This window comes from Trichechus manatus, unplaced genomic scaffold (assembly GCF_000243295.1).
Source record: "Trichechus manatus latirostris isolate Lorelei unplaced genomic scaffold, TriManLat1.0 scaffold00082, whole genome shotgun sequence".
Lineage (NCBI taxonomy): Eukaryota > Metazoa > Chordata > Mammalia > Sirenia > Trichechidae > Trichechus > Trichechus manatus.
In genome coordinates this window covers 1,180,737-1,194,218 of record NW_004444018.1, presented here as the reverse complement: position 1 = coordinate 1,194,218, position 13,482 = coordinate 1,180,737, and positions in this window count along the sequence as shown.

Genomic DNA, 13,482 nt, shown 5'->3' with positions numbered 1-13,482 from the left:
TAATTTATAATTCAATTTATATAAATATTTATTTTTGTGGTTCTTCTATCAACAAAATTTTTCTTATGTTTAATCTTGATTTTTTTTTTTTTTAATAACTCACAGTCTTTATACCATGTATGCAGGTTTCTACCATGTAGTTCTGTGGACTTGTAGTTCACTGGGTAAAAATTGAAGTCCCGTTGAGATTGTTTTTGTGGTACCTTCATAACTAAATGTTCTTAGCACTTATAAGAAGAGGAAAATATGTCATCAGTATAATTAACATTAAGTTTCTATTAGTTGCCAGGTGATGGGGGGGAGGTGCTAGACAGATTTTAAGAGTCCGCACGGTAGCTGAGAGATGGAGTTTTGATGGCTTACCTCTTTTACGATCTCCTGACTTTTAAGTAGCAGCTTAATATCTACCTGGCTCCACAGCTATAGAGCATTCAGACATTTTAAAAATTGCACTTTTGCTAATAGCATACTGAGGTTGTGGCTTTCTCAAAGTTTTCCAGCTACTCAGAGTGGGATCAAATTCTTAATTCCAGCCTGAGGCTACTGCCTCTCTCATGGCAGAAAGGAGCCTCAGCGGCAGCGTTTCAAACCCTCTGCTCTACGATAGACCCATGAATTGTTTGCTTCTCAGGCTTGTCGTCACTTCACTCTTCACCTGGCAGTGAAGTTGTCAGGTCACTGTAGTTTCAAGCTTCTCTGAGTAAGATGCAGCTTGTGTAAGGGTCATTTTCTGCCCCAGGAACTTCCCATCCACACCTTCAAAGCTTCTTTAGCTCTAGATTTCGTCCTAGCACTACACAGTTAAATGATTAGACTTTAATCGGGTTCACAAATTTCTAATGAAGTTGTTCTCAGAACTCTAGACTGCATCAGAATCACCACAGTCTAGTTAAAATTCATATTTCTGGGCCTCAGTCGCAGGGTCTGATTCACTGGGTCTGTTGGGGGTAGAGGGTGGACCTGAGAATCTGCATTACTGACAAGGTCCCAGGTGAATTTTAGGTTGCTGGTCTGGAAGGCCACCCTTTGAGAACTGGTGATCTAGAGTCATACTCTTTAATAGAACTATAAATTTAATCAAAAACTATTAGAGCATATTCATATTCTCTTAAGACTTGAATGAATCCTCACATTTTAGGCCATGGGCTGAGGATTAAAAGTAAAATGACAATTAAATGCCAGGCATACTGTTTTGAAGTTGCTTGACAACTGCTCTTTGGATAGTCTTTTGAAGCAGAATATTATAATAGGTCTAAATCAAAATTGAATTCTTAAAAAAGCTGCTTTTTTGCTAAGACAAAACTCAAAGCAATGTGAGTCTTCTAAGGTTTGGAAAACCTACCACAGTGACCTAATGTAGTAGAGACCTCAAGAATGTATAGAGAGTTTAATCTGAGTGGCAGTGTATAATTAAAAGTTAGGAATCAGTCTTAGAAAATTGGAATACTTACTGTGTGTAAAACAGTTAAGCTGCTGACTTTATAGAATGTTTTTATGTTTCCAATTATTATATTGGGTTCAGTCATCTAACCAGTGTTGGTGGAGTATGTAACCTCATCATGTGGCAAGGCGGCCACAGGGCTGGCGACTAAGGTGAAATTATTCCAGTGAGGGAGACCTTGAGGAGAATTGGCTGGTGGTAATGGAGGAGGGCCGTGATGAGGCACTGCCCTATGGAAACCATCAGTAAAGGATGGACAGACAGCTTTCAACAGTCTTGGGTGTGAATCAGCAATTTGACGTTAGCTGGCCTTTGACTAAGACACTCAGTGGTGTCATTCGAACATGTTTTGCAGATATATTGTATGGCTGGCACTGTGCCAGGGGCTTCCATATATTCTCTCATTTAATTACTAGATGTACCCATGTACTAAGAAATACATTCCCCTTTGTTTTTATGGCAATTGTTTTTCATCATAAGAGTATCATATTTCCTGATTTTCAGTTTGAAAAATATGACAAGATCGAAAGAAGAAAATAAGCGTGGGGGAGGGGGGGAGAGTTCCCATCAGGTAAATTCCTCCTCATGATGACCCCATAAAGAACAGTGTAGAACTGCACTGCATAGGATTTTCAATGGCTGTGACCTTTCAGAAGTAGATCTCCAGGCCTGTCTTCCAAGGCACCCCTAGGTGGATTCCAACCGCCAACCTTTCAGTTAGTAGCCAAGCCACCCAAGGTCCCAGTCCTTTGCACTACCTAAGGACCAAAGAAGAAAATAGAAACCTATAATTGTACCACTTAGAAACAATCCAATAATATATTGACATTTTTCTTGCCAATCATTATGTTAAATGTAATATTCATCGTTACTAATAATAACTAACGTTTGTTGAGTGTTTACTATGTGCAAAGGAGAGTTAAGCGCTGTGTATGTATTCTCTCACTAAATCATCACAAAAGCCCAATGAGGTACTTACTGGTTTCATACACATTCACAGATGAGGAAACTGAAGCACATGCAGATTACATAGTTGGTTTGAGATTACACAGCTATTTGTTGGTGGAGTCAGATTGTAAACCAAGAGGTCAGACTCCAAAACCCATTCTCTTAATTCTACTGTTCTACCTCCTTGTCCTTGTCTATGTGACTTTGTAACCTGCTTCTCACTTTATTTTTCCTGATTATTAAAAATTAATCAAAAACAATGTTGAACGTATTATAATTTACCCATTTCTCATTCATTCGGTGTGCAGGCTATTTCTAACATTTAGATATATAATATCTTTGCAAAGAAATTCTTATAAAATGCTCATATGTAGTTTTCTTGTTCCTTTTCTTAGGATTAATTACTAGAAGTGGAATTACTGCATCAGAAAATACGAAGATATTTTAGATCTTTGATATTATACACTGCCAAATTGCTTTCCAGAAATAATGGACCCATTTAAACTACCCCCAGCAAAGCACGGCAATATAGCTTGTCTCAGCTCAACCACATTAATGTTCTTACTTTTAAAAAAAAAACCTTTGCTAATGATAGGCAATAAATGATAGCTCATTTTTCCATTTAGTGTTGCTCTAGCTTAGATTCATTCTTTGAAAGGACCCTGAAGCAGTCAGCTCACTGGCCATCAGCTAGAATAAACCTAAACCTTTTAAGAAAGATGCATGTTGATCCTCTTAACAAGTCCTTGGCAAGTTTTATAGACCCTTGATAGTTTCTCTTGGACACCGACAGTGGTTGTCTAGTTTTCTCAAGATAGGTTTCTGGTTGTTTTTCTGTTTTCAATATTAAGAGTGTATGGTTTTTGAGAATTAAATGTGTTTTATCCTTATAGAGGTAATTTAGAAACCCCAATGATGGTAACCTCAACATAAAACAAAAATCCTCACAACTGGACCCATAAGCAACATCATGATAAATGGAGAAAATATTGACGTTGTCAAGGATTTCATTTTACTTGGATCCACAATTAATGCCCATGGAAGCAGCAGTCAAGAAATCAAATGGCATATTGTGTTGAACAAATCTGCTGCAAAATAACTTTTTAAAGTGTTTAAAAGCAAAGGTGTCACTTTGAGGACTAAGATGTACCTGACCCAAGCCATGGTATTTTCAGTTGTTTCATACGCGTGTGAAAACCGCTCAATGAATAAGGAAGACCGAAGAAGAATTGATGCCTTTGAATTATGGTGTTGGGAAAGCACATTGAATATACCATGGACTGCCAGAAAAATGAAGAAATCAATCTTGGAAGAAGTACAGCCAGAATGCTCCTTAGCGGCAAGGATGGCGAGACTTCATTTCACGTACTTTGGACATGTTATCAGGAGGAACCAGTCCCTGGATAAGGACATCATGCTTGGTAAAGTAGAGGGTCAGCGAAAAAGAGGAAGACTGTAAAGGAGATGGACTGACACAGTGGGTGCAACAATGGACTCAAGCATAACAATTGAGAGGATCGCGCAGGACTGGGCAGTGTTTCTCGTTCTGTTTTACATAGAGTCGCTATGAGTAGGAACCAACTGGACGGCACCTAACAACAATGATGATAATGGCGACCCTATGTGCTTCAGAGTAGAACTGCTCCATAGGGTTTTCTTGGCTTTAATCTTTTTTTTTTTTTTATTGTACTTTAGATGAAGGTTTACAGAACAAATAGTTTCTCATTACACAGTCAGTACACATTGTTTTATGACATTGGTTAACAACCCCACGACATGTCAACACTCGACCTTGGAGGACCTTTTTCTTTTTTTTTTGGTGAAAATATACATAGGCAAAGTTACACCATTTCAAAAGTTTCTAGATGTACAATTCAGTGACATCAGTTATATTCTTCCAGTTGTGCTGCTATTCTCACTATCCTTTTCCAAATTATTCCATCACCATTATCTTCAACTCACTGCCCCCGTAGGCTTCCTGTCAAACCCTCCTAGTTGCTGTTGTCAATTTGATCTTACATAGATAATTCTTGTTTTTTTTTGTACCTTAGATGAAGGTTTATAGAACAAATAGTTTCTTATTAAACAGTTAGTACACATATTGCCCTATGGCAATGGTTAACAACCCCACGACATGTCAACACTGTCCCTTCTCATTGGCTTTAATCTTTATGGAAGCAGATCACCAGGCCTTTCTTCCGCCACTAGGTGTGTTTGAACTGCCAATCGACTTGAAGGCAATGGGTTTAGTTTTGGGTTTTTAATTATGGTAAACTTTAATAGCAAGTTAAAAGTAGAGACCTATAATCTATCCCTATATTATTGTTTAAAATAATTGAATGACTCTTCTTTAGTCACTTGAGTAATATCCTCTTTGTAGTGAGAACACAAACTGAAAATAGCCCACTGGGCACTGCGGTATGTCAGGAAGATCACCATGTTTGGAATCAAATCCAGATCAGGTATAGATTCCAGGTGTGATACATATTTATCGTTTGTGTGTGGCCTTGGGCAAGTTCAGTAGCCTTTTGCAGATCTTTCTTAAACTGCAAAATTGGAATAAAAAGGTCTATCTTATAGGGTTACTGAAGGGATTAAATAAGACATTATATTTTGAGAATCTAACATGATGCTGGTCACTCTTCTTTGAGAAGCTGCCACGTTAGGCCCGGTTTGGCTGATCACTGGAACTTACTTACTGGTCCTTATTTGTGATTGCCATGGGCAACAAGTGGATGATCTTAGGCCTGACTTTAACAAAAGTCTTCATATCACTCTTGTTTAAGTTCAATGACATTGGTGATTCTACTTCCAGTATCTCTGACTGGGCATCTTCCCTCCTAGAAATAACCAAATTCAAGTGTTACATTCTGAAAAGATCATTTCTAACAAAACTTGTCATTGCTTTGTAGCATGGAGAGATGGCAGGGGTGTAGCAGGCTTCTTTCAGCCTTGTCCTGATGCTATCAACTGATAACTGGTGTTTGTCCACTCTGTGCATGGCATCTCCCAGCTGTGGAAAAGACACTGGTGGTGTCAGTGAGTCTTAATAGGTTATGTTGGGAGGAGACCCTTCATTTGTTAGAACACTGATTGTTCAGACCATTCTACCTAGGAGGGAAATGTGTTTCAACATCCCTTTGAGTTTGGGTGACAGTTTTAAAGATTATACTATTCATTTCACTCAGAAGGAGTGAGCTGGAAGTTTTGCACAATTTCCACCTGTTCCATTAATAGTCAGGATTTCACCAATTTTTTGATGCAAATGACCTTTGCCCTTGCTTTGATGGGGGAATGCTACAATGTATTTTCCTCATTCTAGGTCCAGTTAGAGAAGTAACCTGCGTAGTGACCTAGATTTACTGTACGCTGTAGGACTGATGTGGAAAGCAACAGTCAACATGCAAAGCCACTTGCAAAAGTGAGGCAGGAAGGGTGCAGAATTGGAATTACTGCCTTATTGTATCACTGAAGGGACTACAAAGTATTAAAAAGCAAAAACCCTCTCCATCCTAATATTTCTATTTTTGGTTTATTTTCCTGAAGTCTATTTCTTCATGCATCCGCACATTCCTTTTTGTATACTGCTTTTCTCATTAAACTATCACAAGTTCTTTTTTCTGTGTTTCTGTATAGTCTTCAGTTATTCTTTTTATCAACTCCGTCAAATGATATACCACCATTTATTCTGCAGTCTTGCATGAGTTTTTTGTTTGTTTGTTTACCATGTTTTAGCTCTAATAGCAAATACCACATTAAACATCTTCCTATATAGAGATTTTTTCCTCTTTCTTTTGAATTATGGTCTTGGAATAATCTCAAGAATGAGACTGCTAGATCATAGGGTGTGAACATACAAACTTTCATTTCTGTAGTTGGGTTTCTTGTTTGCATAAAAATAAAATCTGTTCACCTCCACCCAACACAAGCATCTCAATCAAGAGTTTTATTTCTATCAAGCATTTTGGGTGTAGCTTTTCATGTGAGTGTTTTATATGGCAAAATTAAAGAAGAGGAACAAACTCTTTCCCTTTCCATAATACAAACCATCAACACCCAAGTGAGGTCTATTTGCTGAAGTCTATGCCCTTCTAGTTTTCTTTGTGATATTGTATGAAGTGACCCATATCCTACCTCTACATAAAAGACAGTTGATGAGAAAGACAAAGCTCTTGTTCTTTGGGTGAGTGATTTGTTGGTTGATTGCCTAGAGTTTTCCTCTTGGGAGCAAATTCCTTCTGTGGCTTCCAGAGCTTGAAGAGACATTAGTTTGCTTTTCAATTTACATGGCCATTCTACTGAATCCACTGCAGAGCTCTATGCAATTGTAATAGCCCCAACATAACTTCACATTTGGAATGAAAAGTGCTCACCATTCTTAATAGTTTAGTTTAATGGCCCCTCTTTTATTTTCCCTATGGTTTATTATTATTTTTGTAAGCAGATAGCTATTTTAGAGCCACACATTCTCAACAACTTAACAACTACACCCTGTCCCCACTTATTGACTCTCTCATTATCCAACATTTTGCATTTATGACAATATTTAAAACATCTACTATATTTTGCACATTAATGAGGTACATCTGGCAGTAACGAACGCTGAGGTATGAGGTGAGAGTAACACTGGCTATGATGGTTAAGGTTATGTGTCTACTTGGCCATGATTCTCAGTGGTTTGGCAGTTATGTAAAGATGTGATTTGGCAGTTGTGTAATGATGTGGTCATCCTCCATTTTTGCATAATGCCAATTTCACATAATGACCTGGTCTTTGGAACTTAACCATGTCGATAACTGAGGACAGGGTGTATCTTCTGTTGGAAAACAAATCACTCAGTATGAGAAAACATTGATCTAAGGGAAAAAGTGACCTAATGAGACCTTGTCTGGGATTTTCCCTTTTCTTTTTTGTTTTTCCCCCTCTAAGAAAAGTGAGCATGATGTGTAAGAAAACGCACAAGTGGGTGGTCAGAGCTGAGGAGGCTGGCAGGATTAGGTATTTATCCCGCACGATGGCCATTTTTAAGGTCTGTGCAGACCATCATCACTTGTATATTTGTTTTCCTTGAATGACTTGATTTTGAAATAAAGAACACCTTGTTCCATTATTTTAAACCTTTGTATGAAGTTCCAGAACACTTGGATTCCTTTCCATTCTTCTTCCTCACAACACTTCCCTTCTGCTGATCCAAGGGATCCTAGGCTTTTCAGACTCTCTTCTCCAGTTCTGTCTTCTGAGATCAGCAAAGAAAGAGTTCTTGGGGGGAGGCATCCCTGATTCCGTTGCCAGGGAAACCAGTTTCGCAGTTTCAGATGGGCGCAAAGAAGGTAAAAGGTTCATACATCTCATTTGAAATAATGAAATAAAAGCACAACCCATAACCACCACCCACCTCACCTATCTAATGTCAATTTCCATGGAAACAAGATCAGAAAGGCCCGTGACAGCCAGCAACCGACAGTAAATTCACATGTCTTTCTGGTGGCAGACATCCTTTTGATATTCGAAAATGCCAGTTTGTACAATCTCATGACATATCCTTGGGCTGGAAAGGCTCTTTTCTTTGAGGAACGGGTAAAATAGACTCCACCTAGCGAAGATATGTTTTAATTAACTAACAAATTGTAATTCAGGTGATTATTATTGCTTTCCATTATATCTACTTTGTCAATGTGCAAACCTTCTTGTCTACCATGTTTATCTTTTTAATTTCTGGACTAACAGCAGCATGGTAACCATCTCCTCTGGGCTGTATTTTAGAATTCTGTCAGGTGTTTTGACTTTTGGAAGATGCAGACCTTCCATACTGCAGTATATAGAATGTAAATATTAGTGCTTTTTTTTTTTTTTAATTTTAGCATCAGTGCCTAAAATTTGGTCACACAATCTACTAGTTTATATCCATTTTAGATGTTTTGACTTCTTCCAGAAGACATGGACTCTCAGGATGTAATCCTTGGAAATATTAATGTGCACATCTAAATAATTGAAAAGCTCTATTCTGTCCCCAGCAAATGTGGAGCAGAATTCTCCACAGGTGAGGAAGATACCATTAAAAAATGTTACATCACAGCCTTATTCAACTGAGCATATCAACACAGGATGGCGTTTCTTAATAATGTGGAAAATTAGTAGTGGAAAAGACTCTAAAGGAGGAACAATGCTTCAAGAGAATTTCACTTCTCCCCTTCCCCCAGCTTTGCCCCGTACAGATGCTGGATCACTCACATATTTGAGCCCTTCTAGTTGTCTTTTGTTAAAATAAAAATAGAATTCAGTGTGCCGTCTCCTCGGGGCTCCTCTAGTGACAGTAATACCCACTCGCTGCGGAGTCGATTTCAACTCATGACTCCATGTGTGTCAGAGTAGAACTATGTGTCGTAGGGTTTTCAATGGCTGATTTTTCAGAAGCAGATCGCCAGGACTTTCTCCTGAGACACCTCTGGGTGGACTCCAACTGCCCACCTTTTAATTAACAGCTGAGGGCTTAATCGTTTGTGCCACCCAAAGGCTTCCTCGTAACATTAGACTTTGATTATTTACATTAAATCTGTTAAAGACTCACTGTTTACGTGTTAAATCCCAATGAACTATTTGTGCTGAATAAATATCAACATTACCTACTAGTGGTGGTACAAAATACATAAACTCTTGTGTTTCCGCACAGATGTGCCTACCTGAAAGATGAATCCGTAAAGCAATACCCATGTATGATGATTTCAGTGCCCTAGTCAGGTTGTCTTTGTAAGTCCTGCTTCTCTCAGCAGCCACAGCTGAGGGAAGACATCCCCTTAGCCACAACTTAACATATTTTCTGAGGGAGAGGTGATGAAGAGTTGGTCGAACAACTCATGCAAGAAAAATGCTGAAATGGATTTTGGTGCTGGCCTTTCTCCCTGCTCCTGGGAGCAGAGACACATTAAGATAAATCACCAGTTAGCTAACATTATCACAAGCTATAAGGTTCTAAACCTAACACTTTCCTTCTCTCTTCTGTCGTTCCTCAAACTGGCTTTGAAAGGGGTGAGGCTGACATCCTACCTAGGATTGATCAAAGCCCTCGATACCCTGTGATTTCTTTGAGTTCCATTGGTTGACACACAAATGTGTGTAAATAAGCCTTTCATTTGAACAGAAATTTTACTGTAGTCTGTGCTTCCTTAGGTTGGCAATTGACAACTGTGAAAACGCAGGTTATAAAATGGCTTGGCTTTCATATTTTGTGAGAAGTTTTGGAATAGCTTCCCTGCACAGTCACAAAAATATCAGTAACTCTCCCGTTAGAGAGGAGCCCTGGTGGCCCAGTGGTTAAGCCCTTTGGCTGCTAACCAAAAGATGGGCAGTTCAAACCTACCAGCTGCTCTGTGGGAGAAAGTTGTGGCAGTCTGCCTCTGTAAAAATTACAGCCTCGGAAACCCTCTGTGAGTTCTACTGTGTCCTATAGGGTCTCTATGAGTCGGAATTGACTCAATGGCAATGGGTTTTATCCTGTTAGAGAGCCCAATGGTGGGTCCAGAGTAGAATTCTCTCCTTCTATGCAGGAGACCTGGGTTCGATTCCCAGCCGATGCACCTCATATGCAGGTACCACCAATCTGTCAGTGGAGGCTTGTGTTACTACGATGCTGAACAGGTTTCAGCAGAGTTTCCAGACTAAGATAGACTAGAAAGAAAAGCCTGGAGATCTACTTCTGAAAAATCAGCCAGTGAAAACATTCTGGATTACAGTGGTCCGATCCCCAACCAATCATGGGGCTGGCAGAGGACCGAGCCGAGTTTTGCTCCATTGTACATGGGGTCCCCATGAGTCAGGGGGCTACTCAAAGGCAGCTAACAGCAAGCAACCACAATCCTGCTTGAGTGGAGGGTTTTTCTCCTGGTGTTTCCATAAGCTGTTTCACAAAATTCTCTTGTTATCATTTTCTGCATTCTAAGCTACTTTGATTTATGGCTATTTCAATTTTAGGAATTACAGTTCTGTAATTTGCCAGTAATTGGAATGTTTTTAATCACTCAGATCAACATTTCAATGATTATAGAATGTAATGAAAATCAAAGAGGAAATAGATGCTATAAAACTAGAGTTAGTAAAAACATTAGACCAAACTCTAACGTCAATCCTGAATTATACTATTATTTTTAAAAAAAAAAAAAAAACTTTAAATAGAAAATAAGCACAGTGACATATAGTCATGTGTAAGCAATGCTGCCTGGTGCAGTTTTCATTGAATCCTAACATTAATCACCAATAGAATCCCAGAGAATCCTTTTCACACTCCAACAAGAAAGGCAAAGGAAACTGGATTTCTTCCAGCCTTGGTAAAAAATCTTTTCTTCCCTCCATCCAGTCCTCAGTGGAAGTATTTGCTACCTAAAAGCACAAGACTTGACTTTTAAAAATGCAACCTTTGAAATGTTAGAGATATAAGGCAATAGCAGTTGGACTATAAAGATATGAACAAGCCCCAAATACCAAATTTACTCAGCCTGAGAAAACAGGCAGTAAAGGTCCTTTTATAATGTGTGAAAGGTAAGAGGATATTTCATTGATATAAAAAGCTGTTACTTCTTTCAACAAGCATTTACTGTATGCAAGTAACTCTGGTAGGTGCTATTTGAAGGATACAATAGTAATTACCATGGTTAATGTTTACTAAGCACTTACTGTATGCCAGGCACTTGGCTAAGTACTTTACTCGCTATATTTTATATAAGAACAAAACAAAAATACAAAACAGAATGATGTCTACCCTGAAGGAGCTAAGGCCAAGGCCTGGATTAGGATAAGTGAGAGAGGCAAGGTCTAAATTTAAGGTGGTATCAAAAATTTCAGTAATCAAGGTAAAAAATATTTTTCCACAATGTTTTTTAAAATTAAAATTAATGCAAAAAACTATGATAAAACACAATATGAACATTTTAAATAAAGACAGAATTGGAGTCTGCACTTTGACACCCCTGCCTCCTTTGCCTCATCCTAATCTTGGTCCTGTAGGATCCTGTCTTTATTGACATTTTGATCTCATGTTCACCATGGATTTTTTTTTTTTAATCTTAATTTTTCAAGTATTGTACTAAAATATTATTTATTTTGATTACTAAGTTTTGTGGTGCTCCCTTAAATTTGGTACTTGTGGTGAGTTCCTCACTCGCCTTACCTTAGTCCCGGCCCTGATATGGCAGATGTGCACAGTTAATTATAAAAGAGGTAACAAATGATCCAGTTGGTTAAGGTAAGTGTTAAAATTTCCAAAGAGGCATGAGAGGCGATCGATGGAGGGTGCGGGAATTATATATATATATTCCACCACACATCTGTCAGTTTGTCATATTGTAGTGGCTTGTGTGTTGCTGTGATGCTGGAAACTATGCCACCGGTATTTCAAATACCAACAGAGTCACACATGGCTCTTTCAATAGAACTTTCAGACTAAGTCAGACTTGGAAGAAAGGCCTGGTGGTCTACTTCCAAAAAATAGCCAATGAAAACTTTATAGATCACAACAGAACATTGTCAGATTCACTTGCTTTGGACACGTCTTCAGAAGGGATCAATTGCTAGAGGATTTATGTTCAGTGAAGTAGAGGACCAATGAGGGCAAGAGGTCCTTGGTGAGATGGATTGACCTGGTAGCTGCAACAATGGACTCAAATATGTCAGTGATTGTGAGGATGACGCAGGACTGGGAACTGTTTTGTTCTATTGTAAGGTCTCCGTAAGTGGAGTCAGCTCAATAGCAGCTATCTATTTATCTATATTTATAATATAAAATAATTATTTAATATATTTAATAGCAGCTTCGACCCCCTAAAGGAGCCCTGGTAGTGTGGTGGTTAAAGCGCTTGGCTGCTAACCAAAAGGTTGGTAGTTCAAACCCACTAGTCTCTCCACGAGAGAAAGATGCGGCAGTCTGCTTCCATACAGATTTACAGCCTTGGAAAGCCTATGGGGCAGTTCTACTCTGTCCTCTAGGGTCGTATGAGTCGGAATCGACTCGATATCAGTGGGTTTTGACCACTTTACCCCTACTCAGTCTATATGTCATCAGTCCACCCTTCAGTTCATGAGGTACTTCGAAGAATGGCAGGGACAGTGAGGGGAGGGTTGACAGTGTTGTCCTAATAGCAAATTGTGATGTGTTGCAAATTTCACGTGAAGATAAAGTAGATTTCTGTATTAATTTATCTACAGGTAGTCTTCGACTTACGAGGGGGTTCCATTCTGACAACTGTCTTAAGTCGGTTCTGACTTAAATCCAATACCTCTCTTTTTTTTTTTAGTTTTCATTATTATTACCTTTTATTATCAATATCTTTATAAATCTGATCTTTATTTGTCTTTGGGGGTTGGAAACATTACATATAAACTAACAGATATATTTTAATATATACATACATATTACTAACAATAAGATGTACAAAAAAAATGGTTGTAAGCAACTTTGTCGTAACTCGAATACGTTTTAAGTCAAGGACTACCTGTAGTTTTAAGTAACTAATGCTTACCTATTGTACAAATAACATAAAAACTTTATAGCATTGGAGCTGAAAGTTGAAGAAAGATAATACTAACAATGCAAGTATAAGCAACCAAGAACACCAGCACTGATACTTTTCCTGCTTAGAATGCAAACTCTTTCTAAGCCAAATGATGAGGTTTAAAAAAATGAGGTTTTCCTTAGATCTAACAAGAAGTTCCACCACAAGAAAAATTCAGAATTCTCAAGGAGACAGTTTGGAAAAAGGGGTTTATATCCACTCTGGTCAAAGATGTACTACAACCTAATTTATTGGATTCTTCCAGTAAATGATCAGGGGTAGGTGGGAGTTCTTTGTCTCCTACCAGGGGAGGAGTAGATCATTATAATAACAGCTCCTATGGGTTATTCCTCCCTGTGACCACGCCTCTTTGCAATGTGATATTGTTGCTAGTCCCATCAAGAGACAGAGTAGTAGTATATTTCTCTGCCCCCTTGACTGTGGGCTGGTCTTGTGACTCCTTTGACCAGTCATATATGGCAGAAGTGATGTTGAGCAAGTTCCTCTAGCAGCTTTTTAGCTTCCACTCTTGTGCTCTTAGAAGCCTGGGCT